Source organism: Schistocerca piceifrons, chromosome 5, assembly GCF_021461385.2.
Source record: "Schistocerca piceifrons isolate TAMUIC-IGC-003096 chromosome 5, iqSchPice1.1, whole genome shotgun sequence".
In the NCBI taxonomy this organism is placed as follows: Eukaryota; Metazoa; Arthropoda; class Insecta; order Orthoptera; family Acrididae; genus Schistocerca; species Schistocerca piceifrons.
The window spans coordinates 202,693,233-202,718,561 of record NC_060142.1 but is presented as its reverse complement, the minus strand read 5'-3'; the positions used below and the strand labels follow the sequence as shown (position 1 = coordinate 202,718,561).

General features: G+C 42.5%; 1 pseudogene; it reads right to left on the bottom strand.

The window, feature by feature from the left end:
- Positions 1 to 14,636: 14,636 nt before the first annotated feature.
- On the bottom strand, positions 14,637 to 14,754 carry LOC124799534 (annotated as a pseudogene).
- Positions 14,755 to 25,329: the final 10,575 nt, after the last annotated feature.

Below are 25,329 nucleotides of genomic sequence, written 5' to 3'. Positions count from 1 at the left end.
GGCTGAGAGACCATGAATTCCTGAACTAACACAGATTTCCTCCAAAACTGTCCCGGCGGGGTCAGGGATTTTCTCTGCCTCGTGATGGCTGGGTGTTGTGTGATGTCCTTAGGTTAGTTAGGTTTAAGTAGTTCTAAGTTCTAGGGGACTGATGACCATAGATGTTAAGTCCCATAGTGCTCAGAGCCATTTCAACCATTTCAACCAAAACTGTCAATAACTGGCCATTGATAAGACATTGCTCGATTATCTATCGTGAAAGAGGAAGTTTACAAATCTAAAGAAGCTTGCTATACCACTGACACTCGAGCGAAGAGGTGTTGATACCCAAGTAAAGCGCATATTGGCCCATGGTTTAAGGTGGTACGGACAAATGGTAAACTTGAGCTGGATTTACTCTATTACAGCCATTGAGCAGCCCCTGGCACTTCTTACCTTGGGCTGCCACCCGATGGTGCCAGAAATGTTTTACCTTGTTTTGCGGCACTGAACAATCCCGCACTAAATGATCAGACTGATTGCAATAAGAACATCTTCTACTATCAGATGCTGTTGTAATCATTTACCATCAGGGAGTGTGTTTTAAGTTTTAAAGAGCCCCGAATTACATTCACGAATGCCGCAGCTTTCGGCGATAGGCATAGCGCGTGTTGACTGTACTCACCACTAATTTATCTAACTCGACAAAAGTCTCAGGTTTATCAGTGAAGAGAATACATGGCCGATCTTCTGTACCACTTAAAATGTTGTTTACTGCCTCCAGTTCAGTGACACTAAGGCTAAAGGAAGACATATCTTCCCCAATATCTTCACTATACCGGACAAGTGGCTGACTATGATTAGACACACGATAGAAACGTTGGATGGCCAGCTTATTCTTAATTTTGCTTGACAGATTTTCCTCTAGGAAGTTTCTACGGAAACCGGCAAACGACTCGCTCTTATCAAGGGCCTCAGCTAAAATTCCTCTCAATTTTCCACGAGTTATCGGGTAAATAATTTGAAATATGACTGAATGAGCAGTTCTCAGAACTTCAGCCTGAATTTGCAAACGAACAGATAACTTTAAAATGTCTACAATCTCACCATTCGTGTCTGTTGATGATATATCAATGCTCTATATTACAGGCAAAAGCGGATTACGTAATTTATTAAATAGTCTCCAACTTTCCCTCGCAATTCCTAGTTGCGGTTCCAATCCCTCACCACCAACAGTTGGGTCAGGAACAGAGCTATTCCTTATCCCGCCCAGTGGTACCTTGAGAACTCAGCAAACTGACATCAAGCTGTCACTGAATGATTTTACCGCGCAGCTCTTCAATAACAAAGGGCTTGTTTACAATAGGTATTTACCGTACTTACATCCTGAATGCTGTCACACAAATAGTTCAAATGTGCCTGAATCCTAAAGACTGCGAACGCAAACGCACAATGCTCTGCAGTAACTCCATATTCATCTGCACGCCAGACAGCAAACTACCTTAAGGGCAGGTTTACTATCTTTTGGTTCAAAGAATCGATTTTTTAAATTGCATTTTTGGATCCATAAAACTGTTTAGAATCCACTTCTGAAACGGTTTTTCCTAATAGGGAACGGAAATGTTTGTTATTCGCGGTTGAACAAAAACATGCACGTGCCTGAAAGCGGCCTTTTTCACGCACCATCTTTTTCTTTCGGAGGACGAGTTATTGTACCGATGCTTGGGAGGTAACACATAAAATTCAAATGAAAGTTTCAACGTGTGTGGAAGTTAGTCCCCAAGCATTTGCATTCTGGTGCGAGGAGTGTGGAGATTGCGACTTTCCTGGTAGTGAGCAGCTTCAACGAAGGGTATCAGCAATTCTGAGTGGACCTCACCCTGGGACTCTATTCGACGCATTTCGCCAAGCATTCGGACGACCACCGGATTCAAGCGGCCGAAAACCGCTTGTCACCGGCCGCACGAGCGGCTCTGGAGCAGCGCAGGATGGCCCATATCGAGCAGAACGCCCTCTATGAGGAAGATGAAGGACTTGTTTAAGGACCCGTAGTAGCAGACTGAACGTACGTTGCGTAATATTGCATTTATATGTAGTCAAAACTACAAACGCGTTTTTCTCGAAATGACATTTTTATCGCATCGGTATGACAACTTCAAATCTACTGAACCGATTAGCATGATTCTTTGTTTCCGACGAAGGTAACTAAATCGTCTAGGAGTTGTATACCACTTTTATTCCGATCCATCAACTATAAATATTTTTACGAAGTAACCGACGAAAAAAACCCTATTTTCTCAAGTGGCCGCCATTTTTTTCCTATGGTCCAAATAAATTAAGCGAGGCACAACTCCTAAAGAATCTTACATACTTCGCTAACGTCAACTCAATTTTGATTTCAGACGAGACGGCTGACCTGTGACATACCGCGCGTGGAGGTCTACATCGAAATTTTGTTCCGATCCGACGGCACTTCCGCCTTCGATCTTCGACATTTCCGGTCGAAAAAGTTCCAGCTTGTGGAAGAAATATCAATAAACATTTTAACCAAATTTGACATTGATATCTATAACCATCAGTTTACTAAAGCTGCAAAATACTAACACGAATTCTTTACAGACGAATGGAAAAACTGGTAGAAGCCGACCTCGGGGAAGATCAGTTTGGATTCCGTAGAAATATTGGAACACGTGGGGCAATACTGAACTTACGACTTATCTTAGAAGAAAGATTAAGGAAAGGCAAACCTACGTTTCTAGCATTTGTAGACTTAGAGAAACCTTTTGGCAATGTTGACTGGAATACTCTCTTTCAAATTCTGAAGGTGGCAAGGGTAAAAAACAGAGAGCGAAAGGCCATTTACAATTTGTACAGAAACCAAGTAGCAGTTATAAGATTAAGAGTCGAGGGGCATGAAAGGGAAGCAGTGATGGGGAAGGGAGTGAGACAGGGTTGTAGCCTACCCCCGATGTTATTCAATCTGTATATTGAGCAGTAAAGGAAACAAAAGAAAAGTTCGGAGTAGGTATCAAAATCCATGGAGAAGAAATAAAAACTTTGAGGTTCACCGATGACATTGTAATTCTGTCAGAGACAGCAAAGGACTTGGAAGAGCAGTTGAACGGAATTGACAGTGTCTTGAAAGGAGGATATAAGATGAACAACAACAAAAGCAAAACGAGGATAATGGAATGTAGTCAAATTAAGTCAGGTGATGCTTAGGGAATTAGATTAGGAGGTGATACATTTAAAGTAGTTTTGCTTTTTGGGGAGCAAAATAACTGATGATGGTCGAAGTGGAGAAGATATAAAATATAGACTGGCAATGACAAGGAAAGCGTTTCTGAAGAAGAGAAATTTGTTAACATTGAGTATAGATTTAAGTGTCAGGAAGTCGTTTCTGAAAGTATTTGTGTGGAGTGTGGCCATGTATGGAAGTGAAACATGGACGATAAATAGTTTGAACAAGAAGAGAATAGAAGCTTTCGAAATGTGGTGCTACAGAGGAGTGCTGAAGATTAGATGGGCAGATCACATAACGAATGAGGAGGTATTGAATAGAATTGGGGAGAAGAGGAGTTTGTGGCACAACTTGACAAGAAGAAGGGACCGATTTGTAGGACATGTTCTGAGGCATCAAGGGATCACCAATTTAGTACTGGAGGGCAGCGTGGAGTGTAAAAATCGTAGAGGGAGACCAAGAGATGAATACACTAAGCAGATTCAGAAGGATCTAGGATGCAGTAAGTACTGGGAGATGATGAAGCTTCCACAGGATAGGGTAGCATGGAGAGCTGCATCAAACCAGTCTCAGGACTGAAGACCACAACAACAACAACAACAACAATCTATAACACATCCCGAGAAAAAAATTCTCAAAGAACATGTTTTTTTCAGGCCAAAGATTGTAAACCTCCCGTTAAACTTGCCCCACCAACGGTGTCAGCCGTGATGTTGAGGCTGCGATCCAGTGTACTTCGCAACGTGGACTTAACTCGGCTACGCTGCCTTCTAAAGGCATTCTCCAAGCTCATACTTGAGCTGTTTTCGGTTAGATATTGTGTCCCCAGCACAGTTCGCCGGTCCAAGACCATGTCCACCCTTATAATCACTTAAAATCAACAAAACAAACATTACAAAGGATCAGAACAGTAATTATAAGTGTACTTACGAAAATCAAAAATAACAGTTTATTCTTTCAAATGGTTCAAATGGCTCTGAGCACTATGGGACTTAACTTCTGAGGTCATCAGTCCCCTAGAACTTAGAACTACATAAACCTAACTAACCCAAGGACATCACACACATCCTTGCCCGAGGCAGGATTCGAACCGGCGACCGTAGCGGTCCTGCGGTTCCACATTGTAGCTCCTAGAACCGCTCGGCCAGTCCGGCCGGCGTTTATTCTTTGGGACCTCCTTTACAAAGAGATGGTTTCTATCATAAGGTATCAAGGCATTACAAAAAAAAACATTTAAAGTAGGAATAAGTAATACAGTGCAATTTGATGCATTACGTGTCAGTACCTAAATTATCAGAGTTGCTATAAAATGATTGAATTAATCACTTTCATCTGGTGCTATGCTTACACCATACGATAGAATACCTCTAGAAGAAGACAGGAAACATACACATTAGTTTAAATTCATTGCACATGAGAATAACTCATTATCAACTGTTTATAAATGAGATATTTTGTCTACAAAGTGCACAATATTAAGACATCACCACTACACACGATCAGTTTACACTGCAGCTTGTAAACTGAATCCCCAGAACTGAATTTAAAATGGACTCAGAGACGTAACGAATTTATTGTCTTTGAAATGCTACAGAGAAGAGCCCTCTTATCTACTAGAAACACTGAAAACAGAAGGGTTGCGAGCCCAATTCACTGCACATATCGCCTTTAAGAGTTAAATGCAGTAACTCTGTCCGAGCTGGCCTTGGTAGAAAAGCCCAACGAACGCCACCGTCAGCCGTGTAATCCTCAGCCGATAGGCGTCACGGGATGCGAATATGGAGGGGCATGTGGTCAGCACACCGCCCTCCATGCTGTTGTCAGCCTTCGTGATCGGAGCCGCTATTTCTCAGTGAAGTAGTTCTTCAAGTGGCCTCATAAGATCTGACAATGAGTGCACTCCGCCTTCTATGTGCTGCCCAAGCCCGACAGAACTTCCCTTTTGGTGATATGACGAGCACCGGTGCTACTACTGAGGCAAGGCTGTTGGCAGTTAAAATAGGCTGCCTAACCAAAAAACTTAAGCACGCTATAACATATTGGGTTGTCTGTGTAACTTAGTATAAGTATAATGGGCGGGTACGTAAATGATCAAGTACACATATGTCTATCGTCGTATTCCTTGCTGCTGTAACTGCTTTTGTCGTCAAACCTAAGTACAGTCCGTTCTGGTGTTCCGTTTGATGTGACATATGCTGTCGGTATTAATTTTAACGTGACATATGCTCCTGGCATTAATTTTAACGTTACCTGATGAAGTCCTAACCGGGAAAAACGCGTAAATAATAAATTAAAACTATGCAGTCTACTACTGTTTTCACAATCAGGAGGTACAATTCTCTGTGACAGATAGAACAGGCACCAGAATGCGTTAGTGATTTTCGGGTTTAGAGATATTACTGGCCTGGTACGATACACAAGGGGTGTGAACAGCGGCAGATGTTGAGTGGTCACTGTGAAGGACACGGAAATGCCGAGTACTCACGTGAAACAGAGTTATCAGAATCTCATAGAATTTGAAAGATGCCTCTGTGGGTTTGCATTTGGTCAACTAATCGAATCGTACAGTACACAGATTTGTGGGACATTCTGATGTGAATTGGTCCGATTGTGCAGGATACCAAGGAACAGTTACAACAGCTGTGGGCCAGCTTGCGTCTGGAGAGAATAGTGGTCTTATGAAACCTGTGCCATCCGAATCAGTGCTTGCATCCAGACCAGAGGGGGTGCAACATCATACTGATGTGGGCTCATACCGCAAAGTCCTTTGGAAATTTGACTCGATTTTGTCATCAGATCACATACCCTCTCAAAACGTGAAGTTTCATTTTGTTCCCTCCTTGCTTCACTGTTTTGGCCAGGTAGCGTAGTTACTACTAATCCAGTACCGTTCAATAATTAGACACAGTTTTTTCCACATTAATATAAAGAAGTTAGTTGTTTTTAGATAACGCAATATGCTTTACATGTCCAGGTAAAATGGATAACAGGTGACAGACTTAGTTGTGACTCTTAGCGAAAGCGATTATTTCTTTTCTGAGGAAGTCGATGTACTGGTGATGGTAAGCTGTGTACGTCATTTTCTTTCTCTGGATTTATGACGACGGAAAACAAATGTATTCGTACGGAGTCATCCCGTACTGAAATGGTAGCTTACTGAATAATGTTAATCAATGTATGTAATAAATTAAGTGTGGTGGGTCTGTGGATGCTGCCCAAACTTCGAAAGCGAATTTTGCAGCTGCGTGAAGGTTATATGGTGTGATCCATCCCCATCCATGAACAAGGATTTCTGTTGGAACTGCAGGGGTTAGTTATGAAGACATGGGTGTCTAAAGAGGGTATTTGTTCGTGACAAGATAATAAACGTAAGCACGATTTGTCCGTGCTGGCCGCTATTAATTCTGCCACAGACTCTTTGAGCCCTCCGACCGCCACTCATGAAGGTTTCGTTTGGAACTGCAGGGGTAAGGTTCGGCGATACAGGTGTCAAAAAGGAGCATCACACCAATGGACATCTTATGGTAAGACCGTGAAATAGCTTGGAATCGAGTCTAGAAGTGACCGAGACTGGCCAGTATGTCCGAGAATGTTGTAGAATGTTCTAAAATGTTACATAAAATTGAAGGAGATTCGAGAATGATCTTGATCTCCGAGGTAATACGGAATTAATGGGACATGCATCACATATATATCCTGAACATTTTTGGCAAACGCTTCTATTTAGCGCTGTACACTAACACGTTTGCAACTTTTCGAATGTTAGTTTTTACTCTGTTGTCGAATGTTCTTGACTGATTCTGAATGTTTGCAGGAAATAAAGGTAGAAAAGAAACATGTGAATCAGGTCTTTTACAGCTAGTTGTAACATAAAGCTCACCATGAAGAAGAGAAAAAACGTCAACTTTCATTTCTGGACTCACAATTACCTGGAAAATCCAACGGAACTTCGGGGCACAAAGTTTATACAGAGTTCGCGCACACAGAAATTACAGTCGCGGTTTCAGATAGAAAAGAGGAGTGACCAAAACATAGCTCGACCAGGCTAAAAGATCGTGAACCACAACATTTGGAGGATAACCTCTATAATTTAAGAACTGCATTCAGAAGAAACGGCTATTCTCACAAGGAAGTGAATGGAGCATTTTGCCATAAACGGTCTGTATCTTCTAATGAAAAAGGAACAACAATGGGAAAATTTTCCTCCTATTCGCAAAAATAGTAGCAGATCGCATCAACTGAGTACTCAGACAAGGTATCGACACAATGTATAGAGCAAAAACAAAGGCGCATGAATATTCAAACACTGGAAAGGACCTACAATTGCCGTCGCCACAACAGGAGTACATAAAATCTCTCGTACATGCTGTCTTGTCTAAAGAATCATTAACACTCGGCTTAAGGAACTCGGAAACAATGGTCGTCTGGGTACCGTAGGATCGTCACTAGTAGATGATGCACTTTGTAACGGCCCAATGCTGGTAGTCTCTTTTCCAAATTGAATCGATCGATGCCAATCTATCCACTTATGGAATCACCCGATACCATTATTGGTCGTTTTTGCACGGTTCGCGATTTTTGCAGCGGGGATTAGCTTATTGTTGCATTTATACGTCATTAATGTTGATAATTATGAGAACATTCGGTATGTTTTCTATGCAAAAATACATGCATTGCAGAAATATAGCCGTCCCGAAGTTCAAACTAAAGTGGATAGAGTGACATATCTTGCAAAGAAAAACTAATCTAATGAAAAAATTATTGCATTAAAACAAAATTTGCCGACAGTATCGAAAACACAAAGAAAATTGCTTTCGATATAACTATCAAATGGTTCAAATGGCTCTGAGTACTATGGGACTTAACATCTGAGGTCATCAGTCCCCTAGAACTTAGATCTACTTAAACCTAACTAACAAACTAACAACATCACACACGCCCATGACCGAGGCAGGATTCCAACCCGCGACCGTAGCAGTCGTGCGGTTCCAAACTCAAGCGCCTAAAACCGCTCGGCCACACCGGCCGGCATATAAATACCCAAATATGTATCTTTGGTATTTCTTTGTCTCTGGACTTGAGCTCGAGCCATCACAGCGTGTGTGTAACGAAAAGTTAATTACTGTACAAGGAGTTAGAAATACTCAGACTGTTCAAAGTTGTAATTGTCGGAATTTATGAGAACGAAGACTAATATCAGCGAAAATTTTCATTGTGAAATAAAATTTTATTTACAAGCGCTTGAAAGGAATTCAATGCAATAATTGAGCATGTTAAAAGAACGAAAAATGTGTTTAGTAGTAAAAATGAAAAACCTCGATCTGTGTTAGAATATGCAATTTAAGACAAAAATAAACGACACACCACGAAGAAATTATCCGAATGGGACGGACATCGATAGGTATGATGTACCCGCACAGATAAACAAGCGATTACAGTTCCAGAAACATTGGTTGATTTATTCAAAAGGAAGAGCTTGACAGATTGAGCAAGTAGTTAACGCGTTGGCCACCTCTGGCCCCTACGGAAGCATTTATTCGGATTGACATTGATTGCTAGAGTTGGATGTCCTCCTGCGGGATAGCGTTCCAAATTCTGTCCAATTCGTGCGTTATATTGTCAAAATCCCGAGCTGGCTGGGTGGCACTGCCCATAATGCTCTTAACGCTCTCAATTCGCAGAGACTCTGCGACTTGCTGGCCAAGGTTTATTTGGCGAGCCAGAAGACTTTCAGGAGAAACCCTCGCCGAGTGTGGGTGGGCATTATCTTGCTTAAATGTAATCCGTCGATGGTTTGCCATGAAGAGCAACAAAACGAGACGTAGAACATCATCACGTGCCTCTGTGCTGTAAGGGTGCCATGGTTGACAATCAAAGGGGTCGTAACATAAAGAGAAAAGGCATCTCATACTGTCAGTCACTATGGCGGGTGACAGTCAGGTTGGTATCTCACAGCTCTCCGGGAAGTCTCCAGGCACGTCTTCTGCCTGGAATCTCATTGATTAGTCTTCAGAAATAAGTCCCGTTTCGAACTGTGCCCGATGACCAGCGAAGATATACGGACTGACTATTATTGAACTATATGAAATAAAATCGTCATAACTTCTGAACGGTTTGGTTTAGGACGTTCATACTGCACGGTTGGCTGCGGAGCATGGTAGGAATTATTGAGGGTATGCGCACGCGCCTCGTTGCTGGCGACGTTATGCACTTGAAAATGTCTCTGTACAGCGTGCCTGAGCGTATAGAGCTTGTGAAGACCTACTATGCGAGCCAATAACAACTCAGATGATGTTTGCGGCCGAGTTCAAGCTGAAGGCAACCGGTCCAAGTGTGCTAACAATCAAGAATTTGATTCCCAAGTTTGAGAGAACAAACACTCTTCGTGATGACAGTGTTGGCATTGTCGGTCGTCCAGAAAGGGTGAAAACGCCTGAAAACATCTGCAAGATACGAGCTGTGGATTTAAACTAGTCCCAGGAAATCGATCAGACGAGCTGCACAACAAGTGGGAGCCATCTGGGAGACACTGCAACAAACTGTTGTTGAAGACCTGCATATCTTCCCGTGCAAAATTCAAACCTATCAGCCACCATGCCCCAGGGCATTGGAACAGCGCTTGTGTTTCGCCATCACTGTTGTCCACAGAATTGATGAACAGGACTTTCACTTGAATGTGGTTTGGTTTAGTGACGGAGTTCACTTCCATTTGGATGGTTTCTCAACAATCAAAATTGGCGCATTTGGGGATTGAGAATCCGCATTTCGCGATCGAGAAGTCTCTTCACTCCCAACAGTTGTCTATGTGGTGTGCAATATCCAGTCACGAAATAACCGGTGCGATATTCCTTGATGACACAGTGATTATGGAACGGTACGTGAAGGTTTTAGGAGATGATTTCATGCCCAGTATTCAAAGTGACCCTGATTTCGACAAGATGTGGTTCATGCAAGACGACGCTCGACCGCATCGAAGCAGGAGTGTGTTTGATGGCCTGAATTAGCACTTTGGAGAACGTCTTCTGGCTCTGTGATACCCAGAGGCCAGTGGCATAGGCCTCGATTGGCTGCCTTATTCTCCGGATTTTAACTCATGCGACGCCTTTTTGGACGCTATATTAAAAAAAAAGTATATAGCAGTAACCCCATAACCACTACTGAGCTGAAAACAGCCATTCAGGAGGTCATCGACAGCATCGACCTTCGGACGCTTCAGTGGGTCATGCAGAATTTCGCTATTCGTCAGCGCCACATCACCGCCGATGATGGCAGGCATGTCGAACATGTCATAACCTAAATCAAGATATATGTAGTGAGATTTACATGTTGAGTAATGCGTGTGCACGCCATATTTTGTAACTAATACACGTTTTTGTTTCTCAAATAGTTCAATAATTGTCGTCCTGTATCTGGAGACGCCCCGCACAGTGGAGATCGCCAAACGGCCCGACACCCAGAAATGATGCTCTGAGGCTGCCAATTCTTTTCATAGCAGATCCCCTTTGGTTGCCATCCATGGCACTTTGTAGCACAATGGTACGTCGATGATATTCTACGCCCCGTTTTGTTGCCATTCATGGCAAGCCATCTCGGGCCTACATTTCAGCGAGATGATGTCCGACCGCACACGGCGAGAGATTCTGCTGCTTATCCTCGTGCTTGCCAAACACTACTATGACCAGCAAAGTCGCTGGCTTTCCCCAATTGAGAACACTTTAAACGTTAAAGCTCGGGATTTAAGGTCTGACCCGCCAATTGGTCGGAATTTTGCACGACATCCATCAGGAGGACATTCAACAACTCTATCAATCAATCACAAGCCGAATAACTGCTTGCATAAGGGCCTGAGGTGGACCAAAGCGTTACTGACTTACTCAATTTTTGAAGGTCTTTCTCTTGAATAAATCATCCAGTTTTCCATGAATTGAAATCTTTTGTTTGTCTGTACATGTGCATCACATCTATGATTTCCGGCCATTCCGATAGTTCGTTCGTGGTACGTAGTTTTTCTTGTCTTAGAGTGTGTTACTGCAGCCTTTGGACTACTGATACCGTAATAAGGTAACTATTAAAACGTTTTATTTTACAATCGCTAGCATGAAGTTATCTATAGCATTGCTAAGCAAGTGGTATTTCACTTAAAGCACTACAAGGACACTTGATATTCAAGCTTATGATAGTTGGTGGACTTTAACTGGGACCAGGGAAGCATCGAAACAACAGTTTAATCAAGAGGGCAGAAATTTCTATTCTAGAATGCAAAGAGAGGCCGTAGAGCACAAAAACTATTTAACAGAGAAGAAGAAGGATAGAAATTAGCCAATTTGTGGGCCTTAGAGCTAAATAAAGGAGCACCATCTTTTCCCACTATCGTGTCCGCAACACACGTCGCTGTTGATGATCTTAATCAGCGGTCTGTTGACGTCGCGAACCGGTAGTTACGTGAATAAATATAAAAGACAAACGGTTCCGTTTGCCGAACTTGTTCGAAATCGGAACTGCTTTCCGAATCGCTATAGCCTCTGATGATCACTGCGACATTGAAGGACGAAACGTCAGCAAGAGAACTATGCCTTTGATCACGTCCTACTGCCTGTAAAACACAAATGACCAAGGATGGCTGTTATATTTGTTTGTGCTGAGAGTCAAGAGCCAGTCTTTGCAACATTGTTAAGCATCAAATTGTCCTGAATTTGAACTCAGTTATCTAATGATGAGTGTTCCCCTTTAAATAACCGTGTCGTCTCAGACAGCGTTATAGAGGTACACACGTTTTCTGTGCTTATTTATATAGTGGCTTTGTCAGAAGCATATATTCTAGTGCACCGGAAGATATTTCCAATTTGTAAAGTGTATTTGGAGTCACTCCAAGAAATGACTCCTCAGAATTATCAAAAAACTTGTTTTTCTAGAAAAGCATATGACAATATAATTACGTTAATATTTTGTACATGCGTTCATTGACACATCCGGAATATGTTGAATGATAATGGACATAACAAATTTCCTGTCGGTGCACTCGATGCCACTTCTTGCACATATCGTCACTGTCAACGATATACCGAGATTCGATTTAATGGCAGGCCTTCAATCCAGCCGAACACGTGACTGACGTGCTGTAAGCATTTATTTCAAAACAGCACCAAACTACCCTTAAGCCCGTTCTACTGCACAGTCTGCGAAGAGGGGATGTTTGTTCAGAATAACACGTAACATAAGTGTTGTGTAAGTGGTTCCCTACAGATAGTAAATATATGAAGAAAGTCATATTTAAGGACCAATAAGAGCTACTGACACAATAAACCTTTACATACTACCGGTTTCGATCAACCAATCATCATCAGGTAACGTAACATTGTTTACATAAGATTGTATGATAGCGATCTTACTACGCCTTCAAAAATATTTAAGAAGAAAACCTCCTGCGCCACTGAAAATACCATCAATAATAGTACCCAGCAAAAATATCAACAGTGGTGCGGAATGGTTTCTTATTTTATTTATAAGTAATATAATGCTACTCAAGATGTTCGTTTAATCGACACTGGTAGTGAATAAAGGTTTCTTTCTTCAGTAGCTCTTGGTAGTCCCTATATGTGATGTTTTGCAAATAACATAATCTCACGGTACTCTTTGTCGCTCACTGTACCAAAGAGAAAGGTACTAGCCATTGATCATCCAAGCCTTAAAAACAATGTAAAACTGTCGTCCATCAGAGTATTGTTTGAACACCACACCTTTACACTGATGTGAGAAAAGTCATGGGATAACTCGCAATATAGCGTCGGACCTCCTTTTGTCCGGTGTAATACAGCAACCCAACAAGTCTTTGGAAGTCCGCTGCTGAATTATTCAGCCATGCTGTCTCTATAGCCAGTCATAATTTTCGAAAAAGCTGCCGGTGCTGAATTTTTTCCAAGAACTGCCCTCTCGATTATGGCCCACAAATGTTCTATGGGATTCATGTCGGTCGATATGGGCGGCCAAATCATTCGCTCGAACTGTCCAGGATGTTTTTCAAATCATATTCGAGCAATTGTGCCCGGTGAGATCCTACCATCAGTATGCTCATCCATAAAAATTCCATCGTTGTTTGGCAACATAAGGCCCATGAATGGCAGCCCGTTATCTCCAAGTAGCCAAACGTCCAGAGGACCCAGCTCAGCCCACACAATCAAGGAGCCACCACCAGGTGGCACAGTGCCTTGATGACAACTGGGGTCCATGACTTCGTATGGTCTGTGCCACACTCGAATCCTACCATAGGCTCTTACCAACTGAAATCGGGACTCATCTGACCAAGCCACGGGTTTTCCAGCCGCCTAGAGTCCGACCGACATGGTCGCGAGTACAGGAGAGGCGCTGCAGACGATGTCGTGCTGCTGGCAAAGGCACTAGTGTCATTCGTCTGCTGCCATAGCCCATTAAAGTCAAACTTCGTCGCACTGTCCTATCGGATACGTATGTCGTACGTCCCACATTGTTTTCTGTAGGTATTTCACGCAATGTTGTTTTTAAGCAATGTTGTTTGTTACCACTGACAACTCTATGCAAACACCGCTGCTCTCGGTCGTTAAGTGTATGCCGTCGGCCACTGCGTTGTCCTTAGGGCTAATGCCTGCAATTTGGTATTCTCGTCACACCCTTGACACTGTGGATCTCAGAATACTGAATTCCCTAACGATTTCCGTAATGGAATGACCCGTGCGCGTAGTTCCAACTACCAACCCCCGTTCAAAGTCGCGCGGTCGGAACCACGTTAGAAGCCTTTTCACGTGAATTACTTGAGTACAAATGACAGCTCCGCCAACGCACTGCCCTTTTATACTTTATGTACGCGAACTACCACCATGCTAATCCATGAGTTTTGTCACCTCAGTCTACTCGGCATGAACTTACTGTAGGTTGTTTGCCGTTTCCTTCCCCCCACCTTTGGACTGACTTACCCAGGCAGTCAATTCAACTTTTCGAACTCTGTAGAAGAATGCAATTAGAAAATGGAGTGGCTGTGAGTTGATTCTGATGTGGCGACAGTATTAGTATAGGTGAACTGGGATTTCGAGTTCATTTTGTAGAGGATTCATAGAGGCAAATGTGAGATCTGGGGCAGATGTGAGGGTAGGGAAAGGGAAGGAAAGGGGGAAAGGAAGGATAGAAGATAGGGGAGACGGCGGTAAAAGAAATAACAAATAAAAACTAAAAACTAAACTTCTCCCGAACAAGCCATGAAGGCCCAAAGGTATCGACCGGCTGCCGTGTCATCCTCAGCCCACAGGCGTCACTGGATGCGAATATGGAGGGGCAAGTGGTCAGCACACCGCTCTCCCGGCCGTATGTCAGCTTCGGAGACCGGAGCCGCTAGTTCTCAATCAAGTAGCTCCTCAGTTTGCCTCACAAGGGCTGAGTGCACCCCGCTTGCCAACAGCGCTCGGCAGACCGGATGGTCGCCCATCCAAGTGCTAGCCCAGCCCGACAGCGCTTAACTTCGGTGGTCTGACAGGAACCAGTGTTACCGCTGCGGCAAGGCCGTTGGCAAAGAAATAATAAATGGCAAATAAAAATCCTGGCACCAACCAGGGAACGAACTTGATATGGCCGCGCCTGTAATCTAGCTCCTTAACCTCTTTTTTTTTATTTTTTTTTTTTTTAATCAGGACATTTGCCTTTTGCAGGAAAGTGCTCTACCGACTTTTTTTGTCAAATACGCTACCATTCTTTTATTTTAAACACAGGAGAGAATAATGCAAGGAAGGTTATATTTATTGGTGTATTTATGTTTTATTTTTTGTGTTATTAATCCATCTTCGTCACACCAACATGTCCTCGGAAAGATTGGCGATCGCCTTTGACATCATCTTGAGAAAACCCGCGTGGTGGCGACGCATCAGTAGACCATCGGGGCACGTCTTCTTCCGAGTGTAGATAAATAATCGTTGAATCTGGTTGGTTGGTTGATTTGAGGGAGGGGACGAAACAGCGAGGTCATTGGTTCTATCAGATTAGGGTAGGATGTCGGCCGTGCCCTTTCAAAGGAATCATTGCGGCATTTGCCTGAATCGATTTAGGGAGATCACGGAAAACAAGAATCAGGATGTCCGGACGCGGGTTTGAACCGTCACCCCAACGAATGCAAGTCCAGTGAATAAAAAACCACTCGCCACCTCGGCCGGTCGTTGAATCTGGAGGATGGGAGAAGTTTCATATAACAGCTATACTTAGAATGGATGATCCATTCCGAAAGCACTCTGGAGAAAGTTAGGGTAATATTGTTCGTATTTGGCAAATGCACAATGTAGGTGGTTAAGGTACTGCGAGAAACCGAGGGACGATTTGTCACCTTCACTGAGCTACCATGCCACACCTTGACCAACTTTCACCATCGTAATTTGTCCACTGATGGAGGTAACCATCTATCAAAATTTGAGATGAGGCAGCAATCTGCCGGACGTGCAGTGGCACTGCAGAGGATCTCGTGAGCGCCACTTGAATGGCACCGTGCCTCCTTTGTCTACGGTTCCGCTAATGAAAGGACCAGCGGCGGCGCGGATTAGGTGCTTGCAACTCTTAGCAGGCTCGTTTACTCACCGCTAATGCGGATATTGGCTTACGGGCCAGCATTTACCTAAAAGCTCTAAACTGGCGCTTCCGGGAGTCTGCTCCGCCCACAAGCGGCTCAGATACCTTGTCCTAACTTGAGTTTTAATCCTATCAGTCTTGTCGGCTGCCCAGACTCGGGTTTCATCGACGCCGAGAGCAAAGTCTGACAGGAGCACTCTGCAGGCGTCCGTTGTGCCGTTCTCGCAAATGAAACACCCTCCATAAGAGCTGGTCGCTGTTTAGGCGGTATATTCACGTATTTACTTTAGGAAGATTGGAACCAATTTTTGAACAGTTTAGGTGCATTGATCATTGCTTACCTTCACTACAAAAGTTTTCCCAAGACGTATGGTGTAGAGACATTTGTGAATTTTGTCGGTTCTCGTGGTACAGTAGCCCTCATAATTATTTTGTAGTGTGGTGTTACGTTGTCAGCACTCTTTATATGCTGTCAGTGCACAACAACGCATATAACTGTGTCGCTCCATCAAGAGCTTCACGCCGCTGCTGTTACATATCCAATAAACAAGCAAGATCATACAATAATAATGTAGCAAATGTCATGGGATAAGCACCTAATACCACGTGGTGCCTCCTCTGTCCCAGAGAACTGCAGTGACACACACTGGAAGTGAGTCTACAAGTCCGTGGTATTCCTCTGCAAGCAGCTGACACCAAATCGTTTGCAGAGCGGCAGCCTATTCCGGTCTATTCGTGGGTGTGGGACACATGGCATGGAGCCAGCGTTCCATAGCAGCGCTGATGTGCTCGATGGGGTTCAAATCTGGGCGCCGGTATGACCATCTCAGTCTTTGGGCCTCTTCTGCATGTTCCTGGAACAATTCTGGGTGACATGGGTGCGATGTGTCGGCGTGTTATCATCTTGAAACACCGCTGAACCGTCAGGGTGTTGGAAGGCCAAGAATTGATGGAGATGGTCCCCTGCCCCCCCCCCCTCCCCCCAACCGTCCCGCAGCAACATACAGCGGACCATTGAAAGTCCCTTCCAGAACCACTATGGAGCCCATTCCATACTCGAGCCAGATCATAACAGAGACACGCTCACCGTGAGCTGACGGCTTTCGAACGGTGTATGGTGATCGATGCCCAACGTACGGAAATTTAGACTTCGGCAGTGGTGCAGCTTAACATGTACAATCGTGTCCCGGGTGTATAGTGAATGCTTGAATGATGGTGCCCCGGTGCACAACAGATGTAACTACTGGCCATCCAGCCAGCGCGATGACTGTGACCTGCGACATCTGAGACGGATCGTCAGCTCTGACAGAAGGGCAACTGTTCAACAGATCATGCCTCAGTTCAACATAGGATGCGTTAGACATGTCTCCCAATGGGCAATCCGTAGGAACAGGGTTTCCATAGGGTATGGGAGCCAGGGCCGCAAACGGTTGCCACCGTTAACCCGTCATCAGACACGGATGCTTGCATTTGTCGCCAGTCACCATGGATGGACAGTGGCGCAGACCACGCGAATCGATGGCTCCCGCCTGCCAATAAGCTGTGTTGAAGGAAGTGGTACAGCGGACAATGATTCAAAGCACACCTCCGGCCATTTAAAAAGGCCTTTTCAGATTAAAAATAGAACTTTTGGAGTAGCCAAGGCAGAGCGTTAAATACATCTGAACGCCTATGGGCTGCATTAGATCGACGTTATCGTTGTAGAAGCTACAGAAAAAAGGGTCAATTTGCTGCTGCCTTATTGCACGTACTTCCGCTTGACCTATTACAAAACATGTGGATTCAGTAACAAACGGATGTGCAGCTGTGATCAAAGGCTATGGCTATGCAACGAAATACTCATTCGATCGTCAGATTCCAAAATAGTGTTGTTTTATTATTACATATTTAAACCTACAAGTTACATTTGAGCCAGCAGAACTGGCTGGGTTGGGCTGGGTTGTTTGGGGGGAGGAGACCAAACAGCGAGGTCATCGGTTTCATCGGATTAGGGAAGGAAGTCGGCCGTGCCCTTTCGGAGGAACCATCCCGGCATTTTGCCTGTGAGCGATTTAGGGAAATCACGGAAAACCTAAATCAGGATGGCCGGACGCGGGGTTCAACCGTTGTCCTCCCGAATGCGAGTCCAGTGTGCTAATCACTGCGCCACCTCGCTCGGTCCAGCAGAACTGCTACTGTTGTTTTGATATAGGATAAATTTGTTAAACTAAATGTAGTTTTGTGCTAAATGGGTTATAATTACGTAAATTTCAAGTATCCACTGGCAGTTTTTCTTATTACACAGTTAAATTTATATATTTGTGACTAACGCTTACCAAAAATTCTTTTGAGTGCTACCGTACCATCAGGTGACCTGGGAATACCAGTTCAAAAATAATAGCGAAATTCATAGGTACACCTGTAGTGTGCCAAATACTTAGGTGAACTACATTTCTGCCGGCCGAGGTGGACGAGCGGTTCTAGGCGCTACAGTCTGGAACCGCGCGACCGCTACGGTCGCAGGTTCGAATCCTGCCTCGGGCATGGAAGTGTGTGATGTCCTTAGGTTAGTTAGGTTTAAGTAGTTCTAAGTTCTAGGGGACTGATGACCTCAGAAGTTAAGTCCGGTAGTGCTCAGAGCCATTTGAACCATACTACATTTCTGGAAATCTGAGTGATATTAAGTGAGTTTGTGTTGCCTTTACGTACTTCCGTTGCTCATTAGGTTCAAGTGGCAGATGAAATTATTAAATTGCTCTTATTTTGACTGTAGCATGTCACCAAGTGGAAGCTAAGGATATGAGTCTCATATACGAGTACAGGAATGTTCATTACTACTTCCAGGGTTTCAGAAGATGACTGTGCGAAAACTGAAAGACATACTGAAGAGTGACACATATTAGTGGGTAGGACATCTCTCCAAGTTTCGGTTCATAACTTGTGCCATGTAATAGTTGCGCTAGGGAGCAGGAGTGTCAGAAAATGGAGACAAATTATCTGCTCCATATTCTCGCATCGAGTTAATTAGTGCCTGTGACTAGGCAGCCCCATGAACAGCTGTCGCACCTTCTCGATCAATTCGTGTCAGCGATCTCTTTGAATTCCACGCACTTACTTTGATACGACAATACAGAAATATCATGATTTGTCTAGATTCAGTTTGAAAGCAGACAACTTCTCAGCTAAGATCGCACTTTTACGATCTTTATTCATAATGACCGGTTTCGGTAAACAGAGTTACCATCATCTGATATGTGAATAGTGTACATAAAGCGTAAAACATGTTAGATTACGAAAAACAGCGTACAGTGTCATAAGTGTAGAATATAGATTGAATCATTGTTACGCTTACCTTGGTAAAGGTTAACAAGTGCAAGTGCCCCATGAGAGCTATAAATGTACACCGCATCTTTCTTAACCGGATAGTTTGAAACTTACCTGTTTAGTTTAGTTTTAGTGAAGGAAAGTGAATCTGAAAGTGAATCTGAATCTACAGGTAGGGAGCACACAGAATAACGTGGCCAGTAGATGCGCAGGCGGCAGGGCACGCGTGGAAATAGTGGTAGTGGCGGGTGTTACGGGCAGGTGTTGTAGGGGGAAATGCTGATAGCTGGAGGAACAGTACCTTTCCAAAATGAAGTCTACACACACATCTTTTGTCAACTCCCAGATTTACATGGTGACTATTCAAAAAGATCTTTTGCCTTTCCTTGGTTAGTATCTAATAAGAATTCCAATGAAAATGCAGCGATTTATTTTCAAATGGCTTGTTAACCACTTGTAACTTTCAGAGAAGGGTCATCAGTGGAGAATTCTGAGTAAAATCTACACATTTCTGTTGTTGCCATATTAAAATTTTCTTCTTTTGTCAAAATACCCCGTTGACATACTGTGAAGACGCAGTCGGGAGAGAATTCTGAAACAGTGGTTTGTTAAGTGGAGAATTGAGGAAAAATAAGGTCAATAGCTTATAGAAAAGCACGTCCTCGATACGCAATAAACGTGTAAAGTATTCACATACCATTTCTCGTTTCAACCAGTCATCGACGGCCCTTAAAAATTACATTCCTTCATCTAAAAAGTCAGTAGTTAGTGCAATAACACAGTAGATAATAACGTTTAATATAATAACAATAGTTATTCTCCTTTTTGCATGCTATCAATTGCCACTCGTTTTGGTATCTCAAACAGCTTATAAGGGTTGAGGAATATTGTAGATATTTCGCTCTGGCTTTGTTGTAGGTGCGGCTCGATCGCTACAATTAGGTCAATTTTCTCGAATAATGGAACAACACTCATTGGGATATTTTGCGATTTCTCAAAGAATTTTGACTGTGTGAATCATTAAATTCTTCTAGATAAGCTTAAGTTTCGTGGTATGAAAAGGACAGTGTACAATTCATATTTAACTGGAAGAATGCAGAAAGTTGAAATTAACAGTACAGATATTCTGCAAAAATCAGTGAAGTACCCTAACTGGGGAGGTATCAAGACTTGTGTCCCACAGGCTTCAGTCTGTGGTACCTTATTGTTCTTAATAGATATTAATGACTTGCTACTCTATAATCATGAAGATTCTAAGCTAGTTCTTTTTGCTGTTGATACAGGTATACTAATCACATCCAAAAAACAAGAATCATCTGAAGAAATTGCCAATTATGTCTTCCAGTAAATTATTAAGTGGTTCTCTACAAATGGACTCCCACTAAATTTTGAGAAAACGCAGCACATAAAATTCTCTACAGTAAATGGCATAGCACCACTGATAAATATAGACTTTGACCAGAAGTCTGTTGCTAAGGCAGAATATTCAAAATATCTGGGTGTGTGCATTGATGGAAAATTAAACATGAAGAAACACACTGATGCTCTGCTGAAACAGTAGGTTCAGCTGCTTATTCTGTTAGGGTTTTGCAAATTTTGGTGATAAACTTGTCAGTAAATTAGCCTACTATGACTATTTTCATTCACTGCTTTCATACGGCTTCATATTTCGGGGTAATTCATCGTTTAGAGAGAAAGGATTAATTGCACAAAAGTGTGTAATCAGAATAATAGATGGAGCCCACCAAAGATCACCTTGCAGACATTTATAAAGCAACTCAGGATATTCGCAGTACCTCCACAATACGTATATTCACTTATTAAATTTGTTATTAATAACCCATCCAAGTTAAAAAATAATAGCGAAATTCATAGGTACAACACTAGATAGAAAGATGGTCTTCATTATTCTGTGTTAAATCTTAATTTGGCACAGAAAGATATTAATTTTGCTACCACAAAAATCTTTGGCCAGTTGCCAAATAGCAATAAAAGTCTGACAGACAGCCAACCAATATTTAAAATACAAATTAAGAAAATTTCTGAATGACAACCCCTTTAATCTACGAATTTTTAGATACAAAGAAAACTTACGTTAAACTGACACGTTTCACATCATTACGAAATGTCGTATTCATGATCCATGGAACAAGTATTAATGTAATGTAATGGTCTGTCATTGCCGATTGGCCGAAAGGTGGCAAACACTGTCGGCCTTCCCTTCCAAAGGATGAACTCGCCCAGCGTTTTGGACGAAAATTGGTCACTGTGCACCGGTCACCATATCCTGCGAGAACTATAGCTTAACGCTAACTATTGGTGACAAAAATTCAACTGCCATAATGCACAGACAAACTGTGAAAATTTTAAGAAAAGCAGGCTCTGTCTGAAGCTTATTGCGCCAAGATATCTGACGATGAGCTTCCATGAAAGAATACTGATTACTTACGCCCTGTGAAATTCAACTAAAGAGAGAATCTTTTCTCTACACAGTTTGTCTTACCTGGATGCAAACTGCTCTTGTAGCCACAGGCACCGCGATAACACAGCTGCAAACTTAACTTCAGATATACTCAGAGGTGCAATGCGTAGTCTAAAAACATTGCTATCATTGTTGGATCATAATTTTTGATAATGATATTTAAATAATTGAAAATCAATTGGCTCTTTGGATGTGGACAATTACTCTGGCTTATTTGAACTCAATTCCAATTTCATCTCCTTACACTTAATAATATCTAATGAAATTTCAGCGACAGTTAAGATTTCTCTGAAGTCACGTAACAATAATCCAAGAATTACAAATATTGAAATTCACATGTGAAATCTCTCCTTAAATAAAATTCTAAATCTAATCCTTAAGTCCATTTCTCTCTCAATTAGCGATAAATCATAACAAAAAGTGAAAAATAAAAAGATTCCTGATCTGGATCTCTGACGAACCAAGAATGCTGCGTTATCAAACCTTTGCCGTAAATAGAAGCAAAGTTAATCATTACCTGTAATCCGTACGTCACAAATATTATCCTACCGTTGTGAGAATCAATTCTTTTTCTTTGCAGAATAAGTCTTCTACTGATTCAAAATATAATTCCAAAAATCTCCGTTGTTGTTCCTTGCTGCTACTAAATCAAAACTCAACTGTTTACATCTAGCACCAAAGCTCAACTGGCTGTCTCCACTCCTCACGATCGACAGATGAATCTGGCATTCATCTTTGCAGAGCAAAAATCATCTCTGGCTCATCTTTGCGTGACGCAGCATCTCTGTTGATACTGCGCCCATGACTAAGCAATTCAAACCTTACATGCACGATTTCAGACGTCCAAAACAAGAAAACTTCCAACAAACTTTTACGCTCACATATTTCAAGTTGACGTTAGATGCATTGGCATGACAAAATTAAAACCAGGATTGACAATATGTTTCGCCAAGAGGTCACAGAGTACATCATCGGTGCAGAATCGCCAGTGAACTGACGCATGGCGAGCTAGAGAACATGCAGGCATTTTGCGCCGCTGGAGGTCGCTTGTGCTTTCGTGTCATTGTCAGTTGCTAATCTACACATATAATTTTAATAAAATTGTAGTATCTGGTATAGAATTACATAGTTTAGTAACAATGAACTACAATATTCCCTGAAACAAAACGATCATGACATTATCAGTTGCAAATATAAATATGTTGAGAGATCGCAGGCCACTCTCACTGTGTCATGCTGCTTAATGTTCACAGGGAAGGTGACTTCATTCATATGATGAAATGATTGGCAGTAGTTAACGCTCTTGATTGTGTCCTCTAGAGAAGGCATAGCGGTAGGCTTTACTTGTGTTCGAAGGAAGAGAGTGCCGAGTTTACTGACAGCAGTAAAAGTGTACGGTGGCTGAGAGCCGAGGGCAGATTTTTTTCTGCGCCAAGGATTCGCTGCAGTTTTGACCCACACATTGTATGATCCGATGGCCAGCAATAAAGCAGAGTATGGGCCCTTTTTAGGTAGGAAGCGGATGATACGGCTGAGAGTTTTGTGATTTCCGTGGGACAGGGAAGTGACGCCCAAGTGTCCAGACTCTGCTACAAAACATATTTGTGAAGGCATGAGGCTTTCACCGAGCCTGTGGCCGTTCTTCAGAAAGTTCGAAATGGACGCAACAGAGGCGATAGCGATCTTTTTATTGAGGGCTGTGGTTCCATCCAAGTTAAATTTTTAGCAGACACATGGCGTAAACGTGTGGAAAAGAGGGTGCGAGCCTGAATCTTTTTTTCCTTTTTCTCCAAATTAATTTTTAAAGTCGCTGGTTGCAAATGTGTGTATGCAGAGGAGGTGTGCGGTCTCCCAGCTTCGAATGCAGAGTTCTAGCTCGTGATTGGCTTGTGCTGAAGTGGTTGTGGTCTAAGCATGCGTATGTGCTGCGCTACCGAGCCTCGGAGGAAAGCTGTAGAGAACAGAGAAGAACCCTCTGGTACTGGCGCTTTGCTGATAAAGATTGGCACGTCTTTACCTAGATAGTGAGACTTGTGTCCTTTTCTAGTGTGCCATTTATAGCACGTACCAGTCGCCATCTGAAGGGTCAGAGGTACTGCTTCTTGCATCATGCCCACAACGAGTTGTGCGTGGGTGTACTTATTTGTTTTGAGTTGGCCGACTAAACGTTTGACATATTCCGTCGCGCATAGTTGTGTCGCGGAGTCAAATTGGTTTGGCAAACCAGCAAATGGGTCGACCTGCACCCTGGAATCCACCGGGGTTTCAGAGGCTCATAGGGAAGTATCTGTGTTCCGAATCAGCCGAACGCGAGACCTTACACTTGCATATTTCCGGGCGCGCGCCGTTAATAACAGATTGTCGCTGTCCGTGACTGCACTCGGTGAACGCCTCATCCGCAGAAGGGTAAAGTATTCGCTACCACGTTGTAGAGCTCCAATAAATGCTTCTCAGCTCCACGTTCTTGGAAATCATATTTTTCCTTGTCCAATAGTCGAATTTAGATGCTTGACAATAGCGTGGTTTTTGGGCCGTTCCACAGATTCACGTTTGTGAAGTCAGATAAAGCGATTAGTTCTGGTTAGCATCGGTGCGTTGATCCCCAGCTGATCACTTTGGTAACCTTCGGCCGCATATTATTGAAAGCAATTGTGAAATAAAATGTTTGTGTGGCATTTTTTTAGCCATCATTTGATATAAAGAAACAATAAATTAGTTGTTATTTACACCACAACTCCTCCCAGTGTTCTGATTTACATTACCTTTGCTATTTCATTAAAGCCATCAATTTTTCAAAAATCAAGGTTCAATCATAATGAAATTAAATACACTCATTAACATTTTTTTATATTTTAATTAATATGCAAGAATTTTATTTTTATTCACAGTATTAATTTTCAATGACACCCTATAAGTCAGATCCTTTTCTTTTACACACCAAGCAGCAGCTTGCAATTGTTGACGAAAACAATTACCATCTTACAACTGGCAAACAACCACTAGCAGAATCTTACAATTGGCAACTACTGCTAGGCTCTTGCAATTGGTAAACCCTGGAATCTTACAACGTAATTTTATTAAAATGTGTTAACTTGTATACAATTATAAATTTTTTGTAGCAGGTAGAAGCTAAAATATTTTCTAGAACAGCAAGAGCATACATAAAGCAATAAGTCGAGAAAGACAACATGTTAAGACTGCAGCCTAAGTCAATTGCATGTATAAAAATGTAATTCAATAAAAAATCAATAAAAATGCGGTAAGTGGTATATAATCATTTTTAAGCAGGTAAAAGCTAAATATTTTCTGGACACAGACACATCTAGACGATGATGTGTAATAATAATTTATTGTATTGTATTTATAACAATGTCTGCAATATTTCATAATCTAACATGCATTACACTTAATGTACGTTGTCCACAGGTCAGATCTGTTTACCGAAACCGATCACTGCATTTACAAATGCGATCTTGGCTGAGACATTGTCTTCCTTTGAGCTGAATATTAATAGATCGCACCTTATCGCTCAGTATGTGTAATTGTTCTGATATGCCTACCTCAACTACATCACGGCGCATATTTTGAATCGGAAGTAGGCTAGATGCTTTGACCACTGATACAAGTCAGTCTTCTATATGTCTCGTAATTTTCGTGCTCTCATCTTCTGAATCACCAGGGGGCTCATGGGTGACCCTGTGTAGACATTTGCCACATCACAAAAGGTGCCCCTGTTGAGCACTTGTAA